The sequence below is a fragment of the Platalea leucorodia genome (genome assembly GCF_965183815.1).
Source record: "Platalea leucorodia genome assembly, chromosome: 1".
NCBI classification, from domain to species: Eukaryota; Metazoa; Chordata; class Aves; order Pelecaniformes; family Threskiornithidae; genus Platalea; species Platalea leucorodia.
The window spans coordinates 112,724,566-112,750,813 of record NC_138823.1 but is presented as its reverse complement, the minus strand read 5'-3'; the positions used below and the strand labels follow the sequence as shown (position 1 = coordinate 112,750,813).

Genomic DNA, 26,248 nt, shown 5'->3' with positions numbered 1-26,248 from the left:
AAGTCAGCAGGGATTTATTTATTAACTGATATTGCCTGGAGAATTTGTGGTAGTTACGGGTACAGAAAGTCTGCGCTGGGTACAGAACAATTCCAAATCTGCTCTGAAGGATCTTGATGAACTGAGATTATGGAGAAATTTCTACCTTCCAAAAGCTATGTATTGACTAATACCCAGTGTACCATGAAGGAAGTTTAAAAATAATTGCTCCAAAACCTGAAGGTATGTTCATTCTCAGTGGTCTAAAGAACCCCATCTTCCAGGGATGAATCTTTTTTTATTGCTTCCTTCTGCTTCCTGTCAGTACCTGTGTTTTACTGTAACCATTCACCACTTCAGGAGCGACAAGAACATTCAACACAAGATCCCTATTACTTAAATATCCCATTTATGACAATATTCAATACAGCATTCTAATGTTTCTTGTAATATTTTAGTATTAATACACACAGTTTCTTGGAATGTGTACATTAGGACCCTGTGATACTTTAAAGTTACTATGGCAGCAAACTTCAAATGATATTTCAGGCTTAAATGGATCTGCTTCAATAATGTTGTTGTAGTTGCAATATTTTTGAGCTCTGCTTGTATGGGAGAAGCCCTGCTGAAGTCAGTGATATTCCTCATGCCCTTAAAGTTCAGAGTATGCTAGAGTATGGCCTAACCTCTGAATGGGCAAATGAGGTCAGTGTGGGAATCTCCACAGTAGGCTTGCGCAGTAGTCTTCTCTTCCTGCTCCCTGGGCTGTAGGTATGTAATCACCCTTGCCAACTTGAATATACCTTTGGGATCAATGTTAAGTTGTCCAAATGTCATCTGATTTAGCTTAAACAGAAATATCGTATAGGAATATGCACAAGTGATGCATTCATTCCTGCAGAACATCTGAGAGATTTACTACTTCGTTTCTGTTATACAGCCTATGCAAACTAAAAGACATGTATTCATGTAAAATACTGGTTGTATATAAGCTTCCAGACAGACACGCAGACTTCAGGATGCTTACAATCCTTGCCTGAGTATAGCGTAATTGGACCTTAATATGTTGATTCAGTTCCTCTGAAGAGAAAGATACTTCTTTTCAAGAACAGATTTAAACACATTTTGGTATTTCTTTCTTTCCCTTCAGAAGTCTGTCATTTTTATCTGATAAAGAGATTGTTGCTGCACAAATGGGAATTAGCACTTATCCCAATTTTTAGGAATTAGTGTAGAGTTAATGTTACCTGAAAGGATTTTAAATCATTATAAGTATTTCCTAAATTTAAATCATTACAAGTATCTCCTAAATGAGAGACTTAATTCATTTTTAAATTCTTAGGTTTGGAGACAAACATAGAACTGCAGCATGTTTCTGGTAACTGGAGGGATGTTGCACTTTGTACAATTATATATTTGAATGGAAGAATTGCCTGGCACACCTCCATCTACATAATTTAGGGAAACTTTTAAAGAACTTTCAATTTTCCACATGTACTTGCATGTTTTATGAATCTTGTAGTTGTCAGTAAGTTTCCTCTTCCAACCTGTAATTATGGCTAGAATTTTTTAATGTCTGTCTGTGTGTCTTCTGATGCTTAATTACTCATATGGCATTCATCTGCTCTGACTTAGGCATCTTAAAAACTATATGTCGAAGTCTGAGCTGGTGACTCTAAAGCCTGTTTTCTCTAAGTACTATAAAGGAAGGTGAGGACTGTGATCTACACTGGAAAGTCTTATTGAATTCTTGTAAGTAACTCTTAAGTTAGGAGATATGAATAGTGCCTTTCATTATATAACAGTTATAAACAAATAATTGTTTAAAAAGCTATTGTTGAAATTCTAGCTGGCAGGTTAATTCTTGCAAATAAATTTCCAAAGCCTGCAATTCTGATTTGATTAAAAAGAGTGTCCTAAGCAATGTACCAAAGCTGAACGTTGGAAATGTTCCACCTCTCCTCCATCAGAAGAGGAGGAGATGTGTTTCATAGCACAGTTCATTTATATTAAATAGTCAAAAGAGATTTTTTTATCATATGAAGTATTATCTTGATATTTTTTTGGAATCATCTGGTATGTAAGGATATATGTTTCCCTCCAAAAAAGTTTTTAAAAATACCATGAAGATAGAATTTTTCATAGAACAAGTACTTGACTGTCACGTAATTTTTATGGTGGTGGAACAGTAGTTGGGAAGGGAAAAGCATCTTGCAAAAAAATTCTACTTTTATAAAGAGCTTTTTTCCCCTCAAGTATTACTTCATAATAATCTATAATCACTTCACAGTTTGGCCCTGGCATCCGAACCTCCTTTTGACCATTATTTTCAGAACTTGCCAAGTGCCCCATGTCCAAAAATTGTGTCCCTTTGTAGAGCTTGGAACTGGGCTCTCATGAATTGAGAATTACTGGTCTGTCTTAAGTACTATTTGTGTCGTTCTTCACAAGCAAGAAGTTCTTTAGTATGTATGCATAGTGATGTCTGGAGTAGGCTTGTTGGTTAGTGTTTATCAGCTATGGCTGTTGTAATGTATTTTATTGTTTTTTTAAGCAAAGCTATAGTGTGAAATTGAAGGTGTCAATTTTTCTGATGCTTGGCTTGCTAGGCTGTGTAATGGTGTAGTAATACCAAATGTAAAAAAAAAAAAAATTGTCTAAGGTGAAAATGAACAACCTTAAACTTTTTTACTATGGAGAAATTTAGCAAACAAACTATTGCCTAAAAAAGCTGTTTAAGTTCCCCATTTGTTATTCTTTACGTTTCCGGATATTACTGGCGGAAAGAAGGCCTGGAAGTGCCAATATGCTTGTAGGCAGCCCTGATCACTTAAAGGTAGCCTCCTTGATCTCCTCTGGCTGTCCAGTGCGCACATGAAATTTCTAGAGAGGCTGTGAGTTTCAAAGGGAACAAACGTGGTCCTGGAGCTATGCCAGAGGAGTTGCAGATGAAAGCTCTTAGGAGACGCAAGGTGTCCCCAGATGAGGCTCTGAGCAGTAGTCCCACTCACCATGAGACACAAAGCATGCCTTTGACTTGGGTCCCACAGGACCAGGTGGTGTTTTCTGCTGTGCAGACCAAGATGCTTTGCCATCTTCCTCCTCCCTTTATTCAATCCCTCCCAGTGCTGCTAGCATGGACGCTCCTTGTTGGTGTAGGTCTCTGCTGTCTATCTCCTCAGCATGTAATGGGAGTTTTCAGTGAACAACAAAAAATGTGGTTCTTGGAGATCTGCTGTTTTGCCATGTTGTTGCTGATTGTGTAGCTGCAAGCAAAAGTTAGGGTCTGGCTTGCATCTAGTAGGAAGCAGCTGAATTGTAACTGAAAATTGGTGGGTTTGGTTTTTGAGGTTGAAATTAATTTCTGTGCAGAAAAGCTTTCGAATTAATTAACTACCTGTATGTGTCACTTTGAGGGGGTAAGTGGGAGACCTCAGTCACATGTAGGCTTTGTAGTCATCCTTCACGTGAGATTGAGTTAAATTCCATGGCTTTTAGTGGGGGATGTGTTTCAAGTCTGGTACTTAGCAGGATGAAATTGAAGTAAATACACGCATGTTTAATTGTCAAATTACAGTGATTACATGTTCTTAGAGTCATTTTTTACAATATGAACCCTGTATATTGGTTCCCAAAGATCTTCAAACCTTAGCAAAAATCCATCCAGCCAAGAGGTTCTGTTAAAGTCTGTCACCTACCTGTTACATTACAGCAATCATCTTTTGTTTTGTGTTCATCTTTATAAGTTTGAGAGACCCCTCTGCCCCAAGCAACTCAGTGCAATGTAAGAGAAGAAATGCTCTGATGTGTGAAACTTCTCTCTTAATCTGAGATGGGATTAACTGAAACCTCAGATGTCAGTATGACAGAATTACCAAACATATTGCCTGATCATGAACAATACTGTCAAGTGACAGACTTATCTTTTGGGGAAGGAGTTCCCTACAGACAAGTCCTCAAATTCATGGGGCTGAATAAAAATTTTTTTTGTCTTATGTCTCTTGTTGGGAACCTCTTGAAGTATGGATGAGAACTTGACAACAGGCCTCTTTCAGCCTGATGATGTTTTTTCTAAATACAAGACAAAAAGCAAAGCATACTTTGGATGTGTTTTCCCCTAACTAATTTTGTGAACTGGCAACCCACATAACACCATGTAGTGGTGGCCCCAGAGAGTGGGAGACGACCAAGGGAGGGTGGTCAGGTGGGGCAAGGGGGTCACTTGGGTGCGTTTTGTCAAGCAAAGCTGTTGGGAAGTGGATTCAAGAGGTACTGTTGGGGGAGGCAAAATGATGTTTGCTGGGTTATTGCAGAAGAAGAGGAGGGATAGGAGTGAGTGCTGCAGGACAAGAAGGTCTGCCAGTCCTTGCTGTAGTTGTATGGCTGCTGCAGGAGGCCCTGTGCTCGCCTGTGCAGTGCTGGGCTGGCGCTCACTCGCCCTCATCACCCATCCCAGCCAGCTCTGGTGCTGGCAGGGTGCTTGCTGTGCTCACCCTGGGGCTGTGCCTCCCCATGCTGGTGGGCTCCTCACTGCAGCCTGTTACTGCTCCTCCTGCCGTCTCTCCTACTGTCACTTTACTAAAAGGTTTTAAACAAAACAAAACCCCCTCCCCAACCTATTCTGCTGTTTGCTTCCACTGTGCTGCTCTCTAGGAGAGCGTAGTGTCCAACTTTTGTAGCGCCTGCTAATCTCAAGTTCAAGATGATAGTCAGACTAAAACATGTTGATGCATATTGGAGGGCTTGTCCTTTATTGTCTGCTAACTTGTGTTTACCTCTGAACTGGGAGCGTTTTCTGTCTCTTTGGGCATAAAGAATTGCACAAAGTCCATACTTGTAGGCACAGCACAAATAATGGTGCTGTAACCATTTACAAACAAGAAGTCTGCAGTGGGATTAATTCCCTTATTGCTATGGAGTGGTGTGTACACAAGCCTATGCCATGGGTCTAAGGAGCCCTATCCTGGCTGGAGTGATGTACTGAACTTGGGTCTACATAATCTACAGTATATAGTTTGCTTGTGCTGTAGAGCACTTAACTATATAAAATTCATGTCACTAAAGGGGGGGGGGGGGGGGAAGCTGGAGTTTTCTGTTCTCTGCCCCATTTTCTATCTTTTATCATATTAAAATATAAATGTGGATTGACTGAATCCCAACAATATTCTGGCTGCTGCACGCTGTTAATGTCCAAATATGCTTTTCTCCTGGGATTCTTCTGTATGCTTAACTGAAAAGAACAAACAGACAGTGGCATAAACTGGGCCCTCTTTCTCTAATTCCCCCTTGAAGAACTGTTTCTTTCCACCCCTTCTCACACTACTGCAGTAAGTTCAAGCTAAGTCACCGATCTCCATAAACTGGTAGCAAAACAGCATGGTATCTCCAGCAAGGGGCTTAAAAATCACATTTTCCATCATGAAGATTATTAAAATTTTTAGGGTTACTGTAAAAATTCTTAAATAATGTGGTACCTGAACAACTGAAAGCCATTAACATGGCAGCGAAAGCCTGCTGTGCAGTGGCATATTAAGCAAGACTGGTGTCTGAAGTGCTCTCCCATTATGCACCAGTGCAAAGGGAGGGGAATTGTTTGAAAGATGATGGTCCCTATCGGATGGGCTGGAGCAGAGATGCCTGCAGGTAGCACAGGCTGGGTTGAGGTGAAATAATTAAAGGAGAATGCTCAAGTTTTATTTCACTGTGAACTTTTCCTCACCATGCATGCTAATTATACTGATTAATGAGAGAAAAGCTTTCTTTAGCAGTATCTCCATCCTACCCTGACAAAGAAAAAGACATCTGCTGGCAGGATCTTCTTTCTTGTCGTACCTGTTGAGCAGAACGTTCCTAAGTGCAATGAGTGCTGTCTGCGCTCGCACCACGTGGTCTCCCTGCCATCTCTGCCCCCTTTCAGAGAAAGAATTGGGATGGTTCTCCATCTTTGTTTGCAGCAGAAAAGACTCAAGGTGAGAGAGAGAGAACAAATCCTGTAAGGCAATTCTGTCACTCACCTCATCTTCATAATCTTTCCTTAGCTTCCTCTGCCTTCTAACCCTTGTATTGATCGTGTCATAGGCTACAGTAGACCAAGGCAGGGGGCTGAAAACCTTTCCGAACAGCAGTTGCCAGTCTGCCTGTTGCAGCTTGAAGAAGAAAAGCATGCTGTGAAAACAATCAGTGCATTTGCTTTAGATCTAAGTGATTCCAACTAGGTCGATGCTTCATGCTGATGTGTTGAAAACATTTAAAAAATTTCTCAGAGTTTGATTTCAACTGAAACATTTCAGCATGTGTCTGACTCTCTGAAGTTGTTATTTCTCACTAATGTAGCAGACAACTGTTTTTTTCCACCCTAGCACAAAGCAGTAGGGAAACTGGGCCTTTTGTCTAGATAGGTTTGTTTTGAATGTTTTTATGGGAGGGGGAGGTTTTGTGTTTTTTTTTTTTTTTATAAGCTGACGCTCTTGCAAATTTACTTTAGAGGAGTAGTAGTTTATTTCATGAAGGGAAAAAGAGGTAATCACAGTTTTACTGAGTGTGAATGAGAGTATAGCTTTACTTATATAGCTTTTGTTCCCTGTATTTGAATTTTCATTCAAAGGCAGGCTAGATCATTCATAAGTATACGAAGAATGTTTTATTTTCTTTAAAGCACATGATGCTTCTTTGTAGTGTGTTTGCACTCAATATAATTGGCCTGATTCTCTCTCAGCTTGGGATCACAGAGCAAATGAAGCATTGCAAAAGGAAGCTATCCTCATCCAAATTAGGGTATATTCAGTTTCCAGGAGTGGCAGCAACCCAGGACAACGTTTTTGTAAGGCAGGTGGTAGCACAATTGGTTTCTGAACTGCTTGGAAAAGACCACAGAAAAACAGAATTTGCTATAGTTTCTCTTACTGTTTGGTTTGGTTTGCACATGTTCTGCAGTCACTAGAGTCTATAGGAAGCTAAACTGGGCAAAAACCGCAGGACTGCTGTCCTAGTTTGGAACTGGCTGTTCAGCGTCTCCATGGGAGCTGATCGGCAGGACCTCACCTCTGATTCTGCTCCACTGCACTTTGGTGCATACTCTTCTTGTTTCATGTGCCCTTTTCAATAACAAGCGCTTATCAGTGCCTGTTGTTCTCTTTGGCTTACCTTTTTAATTATACAGCATATAAATATATATTAAATATATGTTGGAATTTCTCTTCCCCCAAGGAAGTGAAGTCACCCATGTGTTGTTGCCATCTTTGCTGCTCGCTTCAAATAACACAGAGAACATTCTTGCACTGTTCCAACAGGAAATAGCGAACAAATACTTGCCTTGAGGTATTTCATTGAGTTTCAGGATACCAGCAGATAGAGATGTTCCAAAAAATAGATATTCTGTTGGAAGAAAATAATAATAATAAAAAAACCCAAACTTTAAAAGCTGTATTTATCTGGGGAGAGGAATTTCCCTCCCCTCTGAACTTAGTCTTTGCAAATGCAGTGTATGGTATATGTAGCATAATGGATTTCATACTTCAGCATTTATTTTGCCAAATATCATGCAGTGAACAATAGTTGTCACTTAAGCAGCTGTAGTTTGCAACCGTGTAAGTCCTAGACATTAAAACTAGATAAGCCAGTGTAGGGGTGTGTGTGAGAAATCTGTAGTCTTAGTGGCATTATTTCATTCATTCATTTTTAAAATTAACTCCATGGGAATGCTGCAAAAGTGCAAGTTATAATTTTAAATGTACTAATACTTGATTTATATATTAAAGCCTACAGTTTACTTAGATACTTGAGTGTGTGTTCCCCACCCCCCCGCCCCGTCCTCAGCCTTCCCTGAGCAGCGAGTAGGGTCTAGAAAAGGAGAAACTGCAGTGTTTAAGAAGCTTATGCCTGGCAGGAATTTAGCTAGATCAAACTCTTCTGCCATGATCTAGTATGGCTGTTGAGCAATGATGAAAACTTTCTTTCTTAAAATAGGCTCTCCTCATGGGAATTGTCCCATTGGATTCAACAGGACTATATATGTGAAGGCAGGGAAGGGAGGAGGGTGGCTTTAGTAACGAGTCATCAGTGGTCCAAATGAGTTACCTTCTACTCGTGTGGATTTATATTTTTAAGTTGCAGTGGTTCACATAGTATTGGAACTGGTTGGGAATTTGTAACAGTGTCTGTTTGCAAATATAAGGCCTGATCAAGCAGAGGCCATTGATGCTGAAGTGCTCAGTTCCTCCATCAAATTCAGATGACATGAATTAGCCTGTGCTTATGTTAGTCTTTTTGGCAGAATACTGAGGAAGCAGTTAAGAGTGACTTTATTTTCTATGTATATCATTAAATGATTTTATATATTCTGCTGTGCTTCTGTCTCTTCCTCTTAAAACGACTTCTTCAAACCACTTCCAGTGTAAGCTTTCCACCTTCCATGAATTGTAAACAAAGTAGGTTTGAAAATCGCTACCCCAAAAGGAGTTCAAACCAAAATCATGGTGCTTCCCTTGTGCATGCTGACCTTCACCCTACTTTTCTTGATGTAGTTTTTTAAGCCTAGGGTTTACACAGCATTAGCCATAATTGGAATCGACACTGGAAAACCACAGAAGGCAATTCATTTAATCTGAGTTTGTTGTGAAACTGAAAACAGGGTTCTGCCTGAATTCTCTGTAGATTTCCTGGCAGGAACCATCTTGGCATTTTCAGGTGAAATTTGTTCAGAAGGACCGTAAAGAAAGGGTCTTGCTTTGATCCATCTCTTACAGAAGTCAATGAAAGAGACTCCATTGATTATGATGAACACTGGGAAGCTGCCCCATTCAGGGCTACATGTAACTTCCACTTCTGGACAATTACTTTTCCTCAATAGCAATCCAAGGAGGGATTGATGTAACTACACAGGGAAGAAAAACAGTGGTGAGTAAGAGGGAGTTCATCCCAAAGAGCAACTGAACAAGGAGGGAGTAGAACATGACAACTGTTTTGCTTTGTTACTGCTCATGTGCTAAACTGATGGGAGTAAATAAGTCAGCCGTATACTGAATTAGAAGAAAGAAATAAAGGGTGAATAGACTTGTTAGTACAGTTAGCTGTAGGGCTTGTCATTCTGTAATATTTTTAACTTTGTCTTCAAATACTGTTTGTGCTTAGATGCTTTTACTGCTATAAATAAAGTATATCAATATATCCAGGGGGAGAGAAAAAGCCTGCATAACACTGTCCAACAACTACCTGTACCTCTATCCTGTTGCTTTCTTCGAGTTGTCTCCTTTGTGTGATGGCAATACAGTTTACATTGCCTTAAATCTTTTATGTACCAAGGTCAGACTACTAATGCCATGTATCATAAGTTTTACACAGTTTGAACAGGCTTGTCTAGCTAAATTGTCAGCCAGACCATATACCTGTGTCAGTTTCTCCACTACAGAAATCCCACAGCGCAGCCCTGAGTGGTAATTGAACCAGATAGATACTAAATATGGCAATGAGAATGGGACCTAATATTTCAGATTTGGCTCTACCGTCTTTCAAAGTAACTAGGTCACTTGCAATTATCATGAGGGCTAGTACCCCAGAGCCAAGGACGCTCCACCCAAAATGGTAGCCACCAAGCCAACAAAAACCTAGGCTAAGAAGCGCATGGGGCTTCTGTGATCTCTAAACAAAAAAATAAAATGAAACATGCAGCCGGGACTGGTGGTCAAGAGACCATTCCTATTGGGAATGTGGGGGTAGGACAGCAATGGGGGGGAAGATGTTAGCAGAGTTGTCTTGTGGTTGCCCCCTCTTGCAGACACCATTTGATGAGGCTCTGACTTGTGCATCACACTCTCTTGGGCACAAATCCACTCTTCCCATGGACTTAAGATATATATACTGAGACCTTTAACTGTAGTTACTTTGGGCTATCAAGGGAACAAACTAGTGCATGGTCAAAAAGTTTGTATGCCCCCAGTACACTAAAGGCAATGCAAAACTCCCTTAGTGGTATTAGCAGCTACACTCTACTTCCTGCTCCCCCCAACCCACCAAACTTGTCTCTGGTTTTCTTTTTCCACCCAACCTGCCAAGCTCAGGGTTCCTTTTTCAGAAACGTATATTTCTTCTCTGGAAAAACTTGATATAAAGGGAGAAAATAATTTTCTTTATCCTTTAATCCTTTTTTCTTTTTGCTTTTAGAAGTTTATTTACTTCCTACAGTTGGCCATCTTGAGCTTCTGCTTCTCTGCTGTGTCAAGACTTGCTTAAGCTTGAAGGTTTTTTAGGCTTGACCAAGCATTGACAGCACTATCACAGGAGCTAATGCTAGAGTCTGCCGGTTTGATGGATTAAGTAAACTTATTGAAATCTTTTTTTCTTTAATACTAAAAGATGCCAAGGGCTGTTTTCTATTCTTGTGCTTTGTGTGAAACATCCACTGACATTAATGGGAGTCCCATGTGTGGAATTAGAGTAGAACATGGCCCTTAATATTTAAAAGACTTGTCAACCTTGTGCATGAAGTAATCTGGAGGCATGTTGTGATGCTGCTTTGCTCTGCAGAGGCCATTCTCCTTACACATCCCCTGCCTTTTAAAGGCACTGCTTGCATGAACTGCATGGCTGGTAGCAACAGCATTACTTAACTTTTTCCCCTTCTAAAAGTATTCAAAAATATACTGTTCCCTTTTTGTGCCATCTGCCCATTTTGCTTGGTCAATAAAATAGACTTGAACTGTTTCAGTTTGGTTTATAAAGTCTTGTTTTCTGATTTGTTCATGCTACTACTCTATGGAGGAGGAGGAGAGAGAAAGCTTAACAGAGAAGCCATTTCCAATGGCCTTTACATTCTTTTTAGTGTTTGAACAAAATGCCTAATCTTTCACACTCTACCTACTTTGATTCTCTGCTTGTTTTCAAGTTGTCCCTTGCTCTAACACAGTGATGGTATGCTAGGTAGCTAAGGAAAGTTAAATTATTTATGTTACAGAAAAAAAAAAAAATCACCACCAGCCCCATTCCTATTTCAAATGCACACCCTGCTTATTTTGTTAGAACTAGGGCTGCAGCTCAGTAGGGCTACCAAATTGTCATGGATGGCCTCAGTAGGGCAGAAGTTTGTGCTTAAAGATACAGATGCAAATCTAGTTTCTTTATCTTCCCAGAAGGAAAGACTTTCTCTGCCCGACCTCCTGCTCTTCCTCAGTCATGGCTCCTGAAATTCTTCATACTTACCTGGCAATGACTGCTTGTGACCACAAAGGAGGTCTTAGGTGGCTCTTCAGCAGGGAGGGTAGAGCTGACGACATAACTGCAAACACTTCTTGAAGATTTTGTTTATAATGCTAGAAGGTTACGGAAGAAATGAATGGAGGTGGGGAAAGAAGGGCCTAGGTAACTCCTTCTGTGTTTTGAAGATAATTTTGACAATTAACTGAACAAGACAAAGATAGTTTCTTCCAGTCTCAAATGCTTATTAATATGGCATTTGTTTACCATCATCTATGCCTGTCACAAATGTGGCTAGTTAGTTTGCTCATCATGAAGTATTGTGGAAGTTCTGACAGTATTTTAATTAAAATAAGAATGTCACTTCTTGTGAAAATCCTAAGAACGCTGCCCAAATCTGCACACAAGGTACAGTAAACCTGTTTCTACTGATGTCAGTAACCTGAATCAGGTCCTAGGTGTTCATCTGCATTATTCAGTCCTCGACAGATCTAAGCATGTTCATGCAGAAGTCTACTGAAGTTAATATAAATAGTACATGTGCTTTACAGTGGTGTGGCCTGCTCTGCAAAAATGCTCTGTAGTCCCCAGGGATTTTGAAAGGTGTCTTCCAGAGGACCTGCCTGCTATGCTATTTCTTAAAGTTTTAAATTTCTGGTATTTCTAAACCAGATCATTTGTGTAAGCAACTGAGAGATGAGTCAAGAGCATCTACTTAAAATTGGCCTAGGTCTACTGTTCTGAAAATACATATAGGCTTCAGTAATTAGTACATTTTCTTGGTATGTTTACTGGGTAGCGTGTTAGTGGTTAGGCAAACCTGAGGGTGACCACAGAAGGTGGATGATAAAACACGAGGGTAGCAGTTAACAGTGCAGAATTGCCAGGAACTGATGGAAACCCTTAAGTCTCCTTCCCAGACTCTTTACCTTAAAGCTGTTCTTTGAAAATTTACAGAAATTACTGCAGTGTTTCAGGGTGACAGTAGCACTGCACTGAAAAGATGTTTGAACTCAACCTCTCTGGTAATTTTAAATTTTTATATTATGAATGAAAGAGTGGAAGGCTTACCAGGCCATTCGAGGTAGATGTCCTGCAGATTCCAAGGTATCAATTTCCAAAACATATAATGGAAGAACATGGAAATGACATTCCTCCATTCTTTACTCTGTTTCAAGGCAGGATGTCATTCCAGGTCCTCTGTTTTCCAATGCTGTTCCTCCTGTGCCCTCCCAAACTCAGCCTCTCTATGCAAGGCTTATTTTCCCCATCTGTCTAGCTTTTTGGATCCCTATGCAGCATTTTTAGTTCCCTCTTCTGTTAGATAACACATAGGAAAACCTGAAGCCCAACAAAACAAGGTGAATTTTCTTTATTACTCTTTATATAGTTGAAGGTGATTCTTTTTATTGTTCTTTCCTTCCCTTGTTTCTGTCCAATGGGGAAGAAAAATGCTAAAGATTCACAGAATCAGAGTGGTTGAGGTTGGAGGGGACCTCTGGAGGTCATCTAGCCCATACCTCCTGCTCAAGCAGGGCCACCTAGAGCTGGTTGCCCAGCACCATGTCCAGATGGCTTTTGAGTATCTCCAAGGAAGGAGACTCCACGACCTCTCTGGGAAACCTGTGCCAGTGATTGGTCACCATTACAGTGAAAAAGTGTTTCCTGATGTTCAGGGGGAACCTCCTGTGTTTCAATGTGTTCCCCTTGTCCTGTCACTGGGCACCACTGAAAAGAGCCTGGCTCTGTTGTCTTTGCACCCTCCCTTCATGTATTTATATACACTGATGAGACTCCCCTGAGCCTTCTCTTCTCCAGGATGCACTGCACAGAGTCCCAGCTCTCTCAACCCTTCCTCATACATGACGTGCTCCAGTTCCTTATCCATCTTAGTGATCTTTTGTTGGACTTTTCCAGTATGCCCATCTCTGTCTTGTACTGGGGAGCCCAGAATTGGACACAGTATTCCAAGTGCAGCCTCACCAGTGTTGAGTAGAGGGGAAGGATCCCTTCCCTTGACCTGCTGGCAATACTTTGTCTAATGCAGCCCAGGATACCATTCACCGCCTCTGCTGCAAGGGCCCATTGCTGGCTCATGTTCAACTTGGTGTCCACCAGGACCCCAGATCCTGTTCTGCCAAGCTACTTTCCAGATGATTGGCTGCCAGCATGTACTGGTGCACAGGGTTGTTACTTCCCAGCTGCAGGACTTTGAATTTCTTGTTGAACTTCATGAGGTTCCTGTCAGCCCATGTCTACATCCTGTTGAGGTCCCTCTGGGTAATTGGGATTAAATCTGGATAAAAGGGCAGATAAAACAGGTTAGAATAGGTTCATTTTCAAAACCCCAAACCTCCTTTTTATTATGTTTTTTAAACTCCTGAGAAAAAGCTCTACTCTGATGAGCTATGGTGTACAACTTTTTGAGTTGGGTTTCTTTGAGAAAACAGGTGAAATTTTTATGGCATTAAGAGGGGAAGTAAGTTTCAGCCTTGACTACAGGGTTACTCCATAATTTAATTTGAAAATACACATTGTCTAGTTGTATTATCATGAGTGTAACACGCCTTTGAATACAAATGCAATTTCTAGCTCGTGATATAGAAGAGCTCCTTTCTGAAACTTTCTAGGAGTTTATTATAGAATTATATCCTGGAATTTTGCACATGTGTATATGTGATATCCTATATAACATTCACATAAGGGTTCAGAGAATATAATTCAGTTAATGAATCTCTTTAACATAATTTGTTTGGGGCAATGAGTCAAAAATATTGCTTTAAAATGTAGTTGGAAGAAACTTTTTAATATTCTGGAAAACACATCTTTAGGTGCCTAGCGTGAGGTTAATTTTGTTGTGTTCCACCACTGGTGTAATTTGTTGTGGGCAGTTGATGTCCTAAAAAGAACCTGGCCCTCAGATGCAATGTTTCCATGGGCTTCCCCTTGATGAACACCCATCTGGATTTCTTGGATGGAGTCTCCCCTCTTTGAAAGTAATGGGAATTTTGTATTTTGGTGGGTGCAGGATTTGGTCCTCTGTGCAAGTTACAACCACTGATCTTTGAAGGTGTATGTGTCCTTTGGTGTTTAGGCATTTTAGTCAGTATCTCTAAACAGAGATCCATACTACTTAGTGTCTGATTTTCTTAGTGCAGATGAGGAGTAGACAGGTAGTCTCAAAGGGGGGAGTATAGACAACCATGATTTGTCTCAGCTGTAATCATGCAAATGCTCCCTGCTAGACAGTGTCCTAGAATTGGGATTGGCCTCCACTGCATAGTATTCCAGGAGCAGACACGGGCATTCTGAATCCACCTCTGTTGTATGGTTTGTGAAAGGGCACAGTGTCAAAAGCAAAAATAGGCAAAAAAACCCAAACAAACAAAAAAAACCAAAACAAACCCAAAAAACCCCTTGTGTTAAAACAGGACTGAACCATTTACAGTACTGTTAATTCAAAATTTACATCATGTCTGAATATGAGAAAACTAAAGGAGATGAAAAACTTAAAAACCAACCAACCAAAAAAAAAAAAAATTGTTCATCTCTTTCCTGACCCAAATAGCTCTTGTCCAGTAGCAACAGGCCCATGTTGTGTAGGCAGACAGGGAGCTGTCAGTGTTGTTCCCTCTGTGAGGAGACTATTACCAATTTCAGATATAGGAGAAGTATTTCATCTTACATTCACTGTTCTCCTAATCTGTGATATTAGAAAAAATGAAGACAGAATAAAAAGTTGATTTTTTTTTTTTTCCTAAGCAAACAATGTTATCTGCATTCCAGGAAAATCATGTCACTGAACAAAACAAAAAATCCAGTCTTTCTGTGAACAAGAGATGAAACCAAACACTTGGAGGTGCTGGCTGTGTGGGTTAGAAAACGGTCTGAATAAATGCTTACGGACTAAACCAGGTGATTCATGCTACTCTGGGTCAGTCAGTCACAGCTGGAACGCTGGACATGGGTCTGAACTATGGCTTCAGGAGGGGGCTATCCTCAGAAGTGGAGTGCAAGATACCTACTGATATCAGAGAGAGAATGGGATTTATTCAGTATGACACAGAGCCTGAAATACAACTCTTATACCCTGCTGGTGTGGTGGATGAGGAACTCCTACCTTAGCAAGGTGTATTCTCCTTTAACAGACGAGGCACCAGTGTGCTTCTTTGCAGGTAGTATTAGGCTCTTTCCTTTTTTTTTTTTTTTTTGTTTCTGATTTGTGGTGCTGCAGGGAGATTGAATGCTTCCATGGTTTGGTTTCAGTGAAGATATCCTTTTCCAAAACCTATGGTAAAAGAAGACAATTTCATGTTTCTCTGAGATACCCCAAAAAATTTTGGGGTATCTGTGATGGATGAGAGCATGTATATTATTGTGTGTGTATATTATTGTATCTGTATGGGCCAGAACTCCCCTTTGATGTCTACTGGCCATGGGCTGCTACTGACTAGCCATGTCTTTCTGGCTTTCAAGTGTATTTCCATGTGTTCAGGATAAGAGGGAGGGACTAGTCTGGCATTGGTTTCCTGTGTGGTTTTCACCACCTAGGTCAAAATTCCAGATTAGGGTAGATTAAGCATCCAGCTTTAAAATGACCCTGCCTCCGGGTGGTACCCCAGTGTGTGTGCACGTGTATATGTGCATGTGTGGGCCTTATTTCTGTTCCCTGCCATGCCTTGAGGAGGTGTTGTGAAGCTTGCTTATCTGAAATGTGTGAAGTGCTTCGAGAAGCTCCACTGAAAGGGTTCAAAATACACAGGTCTGAAGAGAAGCTGCAGCAGGCTCCTGAGGATCCCTTACCATGGTGTCCCTGGGTAAAAATGAGATTTGTCAGTCCAAGAGAACTTAATTTTATCCTTTTGTCCCTCATGACAATGTTATGAATTGACTTTATCAGGGATTGATGTGCCACATTTTTTACTATTCTTTATATATATTCATCCACTGTAAGTCCACTTATTCCAGTCTGTCCTGGTTTTGGCTGGGATAGAGTTAATTTTCTTCCTAGTAGCTGGTATAGTGCTGTGGTTTGGATTTAGCATGAGAACAATGTTGATAACACACTGATGTTTTTTAGTTGTTGCTAAGTAGTGTTTACACTGGTCAAGGACTTTTCAGCTTCCCATGCTCTGCCAGGTGCACAAGAAGCTGGGAGGGGGCACAGCCAGGACAGCTGACCCAGCCTGGCCAGAGGGCTATGCCATACCATATGATGTCATGCCCAGTACATAAGGTGGGGGGAGTTGGCTGGGGGGCAGGGATCACTGCTCGGGGACGTGCTGGGCATCAGTCAGTGGGTGGTGAGCAGTTGCATCGTGCGTCACTTGCTTTATATACTTTTTTATTATTATTTTATTTCAATTATTAGACTCTTCTTATCTCAACCCATGAGTTTTCTCACTTTTACTCTTCTGATTTTTCTCCCCATCCCACTGGGGCAGGGGAGTGAGTGAGCGGCTGTGTGGTGCTTAGTTGCTGGCTAGGGTTAAACTACGGTGGTGCTTTTTGCTAGTTGATGGAGACATGGCTGTTATTTTCTTGATCACATCCATTGGGATCTGACGATGTTCATCTTGCCATTTTATTCCTAAAATCTGGATCTCCTGTGCAGGTCCCTTGACCTTACTTTGTTTTATGGTAAAACCGGCCTTCAGAAGGGTTTGGACTCTTTTCTTCCCTTTCTCAAAAACTACTTCTGCTGTGTTGCCCCATATGATGATGTCATCAATGTGTCTCATTTGTTCTGGCGGACATGGGGATGGTAGAGGTAATAGGGGAAAAAAGAGATATTTTTAACTACATGTTCCCTCAAGTGTGAGACGGTGCAGTGGCCCAGCCTGTTTGGGTACATTCTGATACTCTCTGCTCAACTAGGACCTAGGGCAGCATCTGTTCTTGAGCGCTCTTGTTAGTATTGCCCTGTTTATAAAAACAAAACAAACAAAAGACCCAACACGAACCAACAAAAGACAAGCTGAAAGGATTAAGGAAACTTTGCAAGCAGGTTCCTTGAGCTGTGGAAGTATACAAGGCATTGGACCTTCTGACTATAAATAATGATGGCTTCTACCATCATTCCACCATCTACAGAATGCCAGAGAAACTTATTCAGGTGCACAGTTTGGTTTTCAGGATGTCACTAGCTCCATTAGATTTCTGCATCTTAAAGTATTCACAACTGCACCATAGGGTTCAAACCTTTTTGGGGGGGCTCAGTCAAACACGAAGCAGTTTCAGAGTGCTGAACTCAAATTTTTTCCTGCTTGTGCCTTCCCATCATATTTGGTTTCTCCTGTTATTCGGGGCTTCCTTAGACTTGATTTTCTGTGTTCGTTCCAAAACCTGCTTGCAGGAGAGAGCCTGGTCTTCAGACTGTAGATTTCTCTGGGCAGCGGAGGCTGCCTCCTCTCCTCTCTGGTTTCTTAGCATTAGGGAGAGGGACAAAGCTCTTTTTTCCTTTCCTCAGCATGCATCCCCTCAAAGATTACCACCCAGAATACTTCTGTGCTGGGAGCGCCAGGAATAGAAATGCAACCCAGCATGTTAAGTTTCATACCGGCACTGGCATTTAGAATTGGAATGGACATTTAAGTGCCCACACTGTGCATATTACCACTGCCGCAGAAACAACACTACAGACGTTTCTGGCAGGATCCTCTTACTCTCTGCAGTAGGAGAAAGATTGTGTAAAAAGGACAAATGAATTCCTCTGCTTGTGTGCGTAGCCCACTTCTGACTTGGCAATACGTTTGGACTGCTCCCTGTAGGCAGTATTATCATGCTGTCTTCAGGCAGATGCTGCTTTTGCTTATATGTAAAAATCACATGTTTAAGTACAATGTGGCTATCTGATTTGAAAGTAAATGCCAGATGGCATGTGCTACTTCAGTAACTGGCTGAACACCTTTCAGGTCTGTGAAGCACCTAGTAGAGTTACAGTTGCTATATATGTTATAATTAACTCTCAGTGCCTGAAAATGTAGCTATATATGTGCAGGTACAAAAAAAATATAAATACATGCTGTGTAGTAAATATTTGTGTGTGTAGAGAGAGAGAGAGAATACAGAATATTTGTGTAGGTACAGAGAGAGTGATATAGTAACAAACATACATGTGTGCATGGGTGTAATGACATTTCCTCATATCACATCTATCAGGTTACAAGCAGCTAATAATTTTCTTTTTCTACTCACAGCCGAGGATTATAATGGCATATACTCATAAATCAACATCAACATGGAACATTGCTTAGCAAATATAAATGTATGTGCATTGCAGAATGATCTGAGATTACAAAAATATATCAGAAGTCAAAAGTAGCTGGTGGAGAAATGCTATGTCTTTAGTTTATTGAGATTGTTTGGAGGATCCTAATGTACTGTCACTGAAAGAATAATTTTTCCTTTACAATCTACTTAGCAAAGATTTATCGATCCTTTTCCCCTTCATAGAGAATTACTGATCCATTTTAGAAAATCAGATTTTCACACCTTTCATGAGAATGTGCACAGCGCAGTTCCCTAGGGATTGCCAAGGAAGTTGACTTCGACATGAAATCCCTAGGTACCGGCGCACAACAGCCTATAGTCTCATCACTGATTTGTTGCACAGGGTGGTAAAATACTTTTATACATTTATAGAGAAATGATTGCACTGCAAGGACTTATTTTTCCATGCTAGTGGATGTATTCAGGGTCCTGTTATTTGTGTAAACAGCATTTTTCAGGGTTTTCTTTTCTTCTCAGCTGTGATGTTATGAACAGTAAGGTAAGATAAAAGTTGTTGAAATTCATGTTGCAAAGCAGTAGGGTACTGTAGAATTTTTCAGTGTGTGTAAATAACTTTCTTCAAGATGTGTATACTCTCTGTCCTCATTATTGTAGTATCCTAGGTAGCTAAGCATTAGGCATGTTATATTGAAGTATGCATCATAATGAAGGTGATTTATTATAATTAAAACGGCATGGAGAGCAGCTTTTATTAGACATATTGTTTCACAGGAGAGCTTAATAAAGAGCATTATTATTAGTTATAGATCTGCGTGAAGGATGTTGTTTACTGAGAGTTATGTGAGTATTAGTCAAAGTCTGAAGTTGCTCATTTGAGCTGTCCACTGTAGGGGGAAAAAAAAAAGCATTCGGCACAGCAAAGAGAAGAATTTTAAGATTGGAAGGGAGAGAGAGAGAGAGAGAGAGACAGACAGAGAAAAGGAAATGCCGAGTGCATGAAGTGTTCTCTGCTGGAGCAGTTCTAGAATACTTTATTACATATCTACGGAGACAATGGCATGGACTGTAAGTAGCTCCTGTCTCTCAATATAATAATGCACATAAAGTCGGGGTCAGATTGGGTTCGCTCTGGGCTTTGATGCTGCAGAAGGTCACCAGGGGAATCGATGGACAAAAATGAGACCTGAGTTTCATGCAATCAATGAGATTTTTCTATTTAAAGTGGACACTGCTGGGTGCGAGTCTCGGAGCTTCAAATGTGGTTTTGCTCAGCTTTAGCAGATTGAGAGAAAGATGCGCTGTAAACGTATTGTTTGTTTTAATAACTCTGCCGGCACAAGGGGTGTATATCTAAACAGGTTAGTCTGGCAAACTCTATTATGAAGTTGCATGAGCTGCAAATAAATGCAGAAATTAGCAGCTACTTTGAATGTTAATTACACTGAGTTTTTATTCTGTTTCTGTAGAGTTGTAATTGCCCTGGCATTTAGATAACCCTTAAAATATGGTTAGAGAATTACTGAATCATTTCATTAAAAATCATGTAGGATTTAGCTGTTCTATAAAATATACTTTCTACTATTAATTTCTTAGTCCTCTATACTCATTATAGCCAATTCCTTAATTTCTTTGGAACCGATTCACATTTCCACGGATGAAAACAAATTCTTACATGCCTTTGGTAAAGAAGCTTCATTCTTTTGAGTAGCAAGTGGATACTTGGGACAGAATTGCTTTGATAATTTTCTCCTTAAAGTTTTCAGGCAGCTGAAAGATCATCTGCTGTTTTGCCTTTATTGTGTGCAGTTATCTCTCTAGGATGAGGGAAGCAATCAGGAAGAATGTGATCAGGGAGTCTGACATAGCTGTAACACTGGCAACAGCAAATAATTGACTGATATGGAGGAGATTTATCTCTGTTGTGAAATGGTTAAGAAATTAAAGCATGTTATAGGCCAATTTCTAATCACCAATCTATATGATTTTAACTGCTTTGCAGTCGATGGAGTTGTTCCAGATTTACACTGCCCTAGCAGACGTAGGTCCTGACACTGTTTTCAGTTTCAAAGCAAGTCAGCTATTGGACTGTACTTTGTGAATGAGAACGCCACTTAAATCTGGGATTTAAATGATCTCACTGGTTATTTTTAAAAAGTAAAAAGAAAACAGCTAAAACCCTCCCTCCCCAACAATTCTCTTTCAGTAGATTGCATCCTGCATTTTCTGAGCTTCCATTTCACAAATTTAAGTATTCGGTCTGAAGGACTGTTTATCCTACGTCACTGCATAAGTAAATGTCCACCAGAGGCTATGAGGGAGGAAAAGGGGAAGCGGCAAACCCAGCCCCCTGTATTTTTCAAGCAGTTATTAAAAATGGCCTTTTTTTAATGACAGTAAATAAAATCAAATTATTCCCTCAACACAGCTACAAAACAGTCCCAAAACAAAGAAACAAGCCAAGGCCTTGACAGTCTTTTTAATTTAAACATCTTAAAAATAGAGTAATTGAAGATTTTTGAGAGGGCATTAGAAATCAGATTTTCTACAGCTCAAGTCTAAATTTGTTTGCCAGAATCTGAAAAATGCCCCAAAGAAGAGTAGGTGTACAGAAGAGAACTTAAGCTTCTGCCTCAGTCTAATTTCTGTTAGCAGGGTCATTTACAATTCAAGCAGAATTTATGCTCACCTGAAATGATTTATTTGTGTTTTCATGTATGCCCTGAGTAAGAACACTTCAGTTTATATTATTCTCATTAAAAAGAAAAAACATCCTCCACCTCAACATCCTCTCTAATGGTCCTTAGTGTTGCATTCTTAGGACGTGTTAAACATTTTCCAGCTAAGCCTTTTTGATAAAGCATAGAAGGAAATGTCTTAGTTGAATTTTGTATATGAATATATATTTTTATATATATTGGCAATAAAAGCCCATTGCAGTAACTACATTCCATTGTAAAACTGGTCTCTGGCAGATAATGGAAAGAGTAAGCAATTGCTGGTAGATTATATAAAACTCAAACAATAGCACAATGAGCCACCAGATTCTCTGTGAAACCTAAAATAAATCAGAAAGTGATACAGAAGGAGGGGGAAGAAAATACTGCAACATCTGTAACACTTTTCTCTGGACACACCTTGGTTATCAGTATTTCTCTTTCCTTCTCTTTGGCTGCAAACATAGTAAGGTGATAAACCAGAGCACATACAGATTCAATTGGTGTCAATTTGTAGCACAGCTAACTTTTTTTTTAGCCAACATTGAGGTGTCTGTCTGTTGAGGACAGCAGGACTGGCATGATTCTCACCGAAGAGTCACCGAGAGTTAAATTACTTGTTTTGCTGTAGACGCAATGGCTGCTGCCCTTTAAGGTACTTTCTTTGAGTTAAGCGTATGCAGCCTCTTTTGGCCTGCCCCGAGAGATCTGCTGGTTGTTACCGCCAACCCCAACAGGGTCAAGTTCCCAAGTCTCCAGTCATGAAAAAGTTTTTTGAGATTTATGGTGAAATATCTGCTTGCAGAATCCAGAGCAGAGGCAACTGGGTTTCTGTGTGAGGATTGCTGCAGAATTAGGTGCTGAATTAGTGCACGCTTCCCTGAGCAGACCTCCCATATGAGGCTAATAAAAAGGTGTTTTTCTGATTCTCTGGTTTAAAGGTACTGTATATTTCATTGTACTTTATCTTTCTGAGTGTTTTAGGAAAGGGTGGAAGATGAACTGCGTGTACAACAGCAGGAGCGTATGGGCCACAGGGAAAAGAAGTACAAATGATCCAAAACTGAGGAAACAGATGAGTTCAAATGAAAAATTTTGCACAGTGGGAAAATGTTGAATGTTGTTTATAAGGACTTCACCTTAATATTCCCGCTTAATATACATTCCTTTTTATACTAATTAATGAATGATCCTGAAAAGCAATTTTTTACACTTTCCTCTCCTACCCATTTTAAAATACTGGGAAAACAAACATGTAAATTAAAGCTTCCCATGGACATTTTGAACTTCTGCAACCCGCTCTTATTCAACATATCATCCTAGGTCTCGCTGATCTTAGCAGCATTACAAGGATCATATTTTCACACAGATGAACCATTCATGGCAATTTCTCCAATAGATTTGACACAAACATTCTTTTCTTTGATATCAGAGATATAAGCTTTCTATTTTTGACCTATTTTTTCCCCAACCGACATATTTATTGAGGCTATTGGAAGGAAAATTCCACTTCCCATTAATATTTGACTTCTCTGTTTCTTCCTCTTGTAGAACTTCAGGCTGATAGAGCAGTAAGAGGGTCTTGGTCAATGTCAGCTTACGTTATGTGCATGCATTAATAAAAACAAACCTCTAAAGGTTTATTTAAAATTAATTTTTAAACAAACACATACACGCATGCAGTGGTTAATACGCATATATGTATCACCTTGAGTAGATGCCTTCATGATTTTACCGTTGTAGATCAACAGGTAGCATTTATTGATCTGTTATAACAGCAGTTCTAGTTCCAGAGAAGATTTTGATTGATTGTCCTCATCCAGAGTGAGTTCTTTCTCCATCTCTCCAGAGTCTTCAGTGGCATTGTCTGCGGATAGTGTGGAGACAAAAGATTTCTTTCTGAGGAAAGGATGTAATCGTATACGTGTGTAATTGTGTTTGGATTCCAAGTGATTATTTCAATGCCCTTTGCTATATCTGAGTAATTTGATACACCTCTTATGCTAAGAGTCTATAAACTATTGGTAGTAGTATAGATATCTTATGTCAAGCCTCCATTCTACAGAATAAGATGATTACAATTTAATGCACCCAATGGAGCAGGAATGTCTTTTGTGACTTGTGCTGTTTGTTTCATCAGACAAATCTTCTTCCCCTTTTACCTTTTAAATTAAACCTAAAATTAGTGTTTCAGTTTTAAGAATTCCAAGCATGCAAAATTCTATATTAAGAAGGTAGGAAAACAGTTAAATAACTGCATTTTTTGATTGTTAATGTTAAACTGTAAGATACCTTACTGCATATTTCAACACTAAATGTTAATTGCAATGACAGTATATTCTCAGTCTAGGTCAAGAGGTAAGAATATGCTTGTATTCATTTAGAGAAATAAGCTACTTAGCCACCCTTCACTTACTGGTGCCAGGCGCAACCGCAGAATGTATTTTACAGGTCAGGTTTTGGATCACAGTCACCAACTGATATAAGCAGCTCACTTTCCTTATCCTGCTTTATTCCTACCTCCTCCGATGGTCTAAGTGATCTCTCACATTTTATCTCTGAGTTTCTTCGACTTGCTGAGTGAAGTAAAAAGACAAGGAGTTCTGTCCTCCACCTACTACTTCCTAGGGAGTTCTCCATCAACCAGATCCCTTGGTTAGACTCAGTAAGACCTCCATGTCTCTTCAGGTTACTATCCAAAATAAATCTCAGACTGTTCTGAACATTTTTGTAAAAGCCTCCCTCTCCATATTTCCATGCTGGTTTTTTGGTTTGTTTGTTTTTTTGGTGGTTTGTTTTGGTTTGATTGTTTTTTGTGGGGTTTTTTTTGGGGGGGTGGGGGTGGGTTGGGTTTTGTTGGTTGGTTGGTTATTTTTTTTTTTTTTTTTTGGACCAGCAATACTTTGCGCTTACAAAGCTTTGTGTGCATGCATTTAACTATCCTGAAAAATGAGACTGCTGGTACTAAACTAGAAAAACCTGCTTGGAGGCTATTCTGCAACAGATCCGTGCTTGGCAATGGTGCGAACAGTAGATAAACCTCATGCCTTTGCAGAACTAAACTGCCCCATCAGTTGTACAGCTTCCTGAAAACTGGAATCTGCCATGTGGGCTGAAGGTAGGTCTTTGCTCGGTGACAATTCAAGACCACTTTTCTTGCTCTTGAGCTGCAGCCTACCTCTGGATGGCAGTACGGTCACTGTGAATGGGTTGGAACTCCTCCAGCTTTCTCTTTAGGAAGTACATGTCTGGTAAATTTGTCTCATTTTCACCCACACCCCCAGTATGGTTTGCCTTTACCTCGAGCTCTCAAAATTTGGCACAAGAAGTGAAGCCTCAAGGCTGGAGTCTCCATGCACAGAGGAAGCCCTACCTGAAAACTTCCATTTAAGCTTCATTGTTTTCAAGGTTTTGTGTCCCTTCCTCCAACTGAATCATCAGTTACAGCTCAGCATTTTGAGGAGCTGCTTTTTTTTTTTTTTTTAATTGGGTGTTATTACAGTACCTGATCTGAATGCTCTCCAAAAATTATTGAGAAAGTAGGAACTTCTCTCATATAGACTAGCTATACTCAGCTATAATGTGACATACTCAAAGCTTATTTCTTTCAGTAGGCTTAAGCTCTAACATTTTAAATGTTTTCACATTATATAAGATATTCAGCATTGGTAATAAGTTTTCTTGAACTATGAGGAAACTGGAGGCACATTAGTCATAAGTGAAAAATATCAGAGCATATAATTTTCCTCCCTGCCCCCATAAGCTGCAAACAGGAATTGTCTGACAAATTTTCCCCAAGTTTAGTGTAAGTTTTTCTCTTTGGTCTTCGGAATGTATCTGGCATTTTTTTTTTCTTGCAAATAGATGTTGCAAGCCAAAGCAATGGGATTTGAAGCAGTACAGGGAGCCAAAAACGGGTCTTTGCCATGAAATAATATAATTGTCGTGCTCATAGTTAAAGTGAGATTGTTTTCTAAATAACATCTATACACATTATAGTTCTCTGTTAAAAGTATCATATTAGTGTAAACATGTATGCAGAGCAGGCATACTAAGCAAAATCAGATTTTACTACTGTTGTATCTGTGACACCAACCATGAGACTAAAACGGACTGTCCTGTGCACTGTCATCAGCAATGTTATGAACTGTGCTCCACTTTCTAGACTGCCTTTGCAATTTCATTACCTTAAATGAAGTGCTAAATTACACTTGCAGAACCCTAGCGAAGGCAACAGGATTAGAGTAGGTGTTACTGAGGTCATAATGATGTTAATATGGTACAGGAGGCAGGAGGGAACCCACTTTGATCGTGAGATCCTAGGCTGAGTCTGCAGAGGCAGCATTTAGAGGGAAACCCGGCAAACGTGGGAAAGACTTTTGGAGAGAAAATAAACACAAACCCATTTGTTCTCTCATTTTTACTTTCATTGTCAGTGCAGTGTTTTAAAACTTTTAACTGGCTAATCATGCAAAAAGTATTTCTTTGACTAGCAGCAAGTTTGAGGTGAAAGCCCTTTGGTGATCTAGCTTAGAAGACACCATAAGTGTGCAAGATGGTGCACTCCTGTGTTACGCATTTCTCTGTCCAGTAGAACTTCAAATATCACAAACAGAAGAACTTTTTCTACTTGTCTTTTCAGGACAAGGTTGTAGTCTAAGCACTTGCTTTTCTGTTGTTTTTGGGTTGGTTTTTTTTGTTTTGTTTTGTTTTTGTTTGTTCCCCCCCCCCAATGCCCATTATATGTGTTCCAATGTCATTTTCATCCTTTTCCTCCTACTTAGCTCTGTGGTTACCTTTGAGCAATTTGCCCCCACTGTTGTGCTCCAGCCTCACAAAATCTGATCATATAAGTGGTCCCATTGATTTCAGTATGTGTACTTAGTGCAAGGTTACATGCTTGAAGGACCAGTTTATACCCTTCAGGTATAGATAAATGACTATCATATCTTAAAGCCGTAATTTAACCACAGCATAAACATGGCTTTATTTTCATCACAGCAGTTCAGTTCCTCTGTCACAATAAATTTAACATACCTGGTTGGGCTTCTTGTAGTGCTTTTCAGTATGTTGTCATCTTTTTGTTAAAGACCCTTAAAGATGTGTACAGACACTAGGTCGTCTAGGAGAAAGAA

The 26,248-nt window shown here is 40.0% G+C and overlaps 1 protein-coding gene across 1 annotated transcript in view; it reads left to right on the top strand.

Moving 5' to 3' along the window:
• POU6F2 (POU class 6 homeobox 2) overlaps positions 1–26,248 on the top strand; it is a gene marked incomplete at both ends in the record, with an annotated part of 314,808 nt that overhangs the window by 18,802 nt on the left and 269,758 nt on the right. The window lies entirely within an intron of this gene.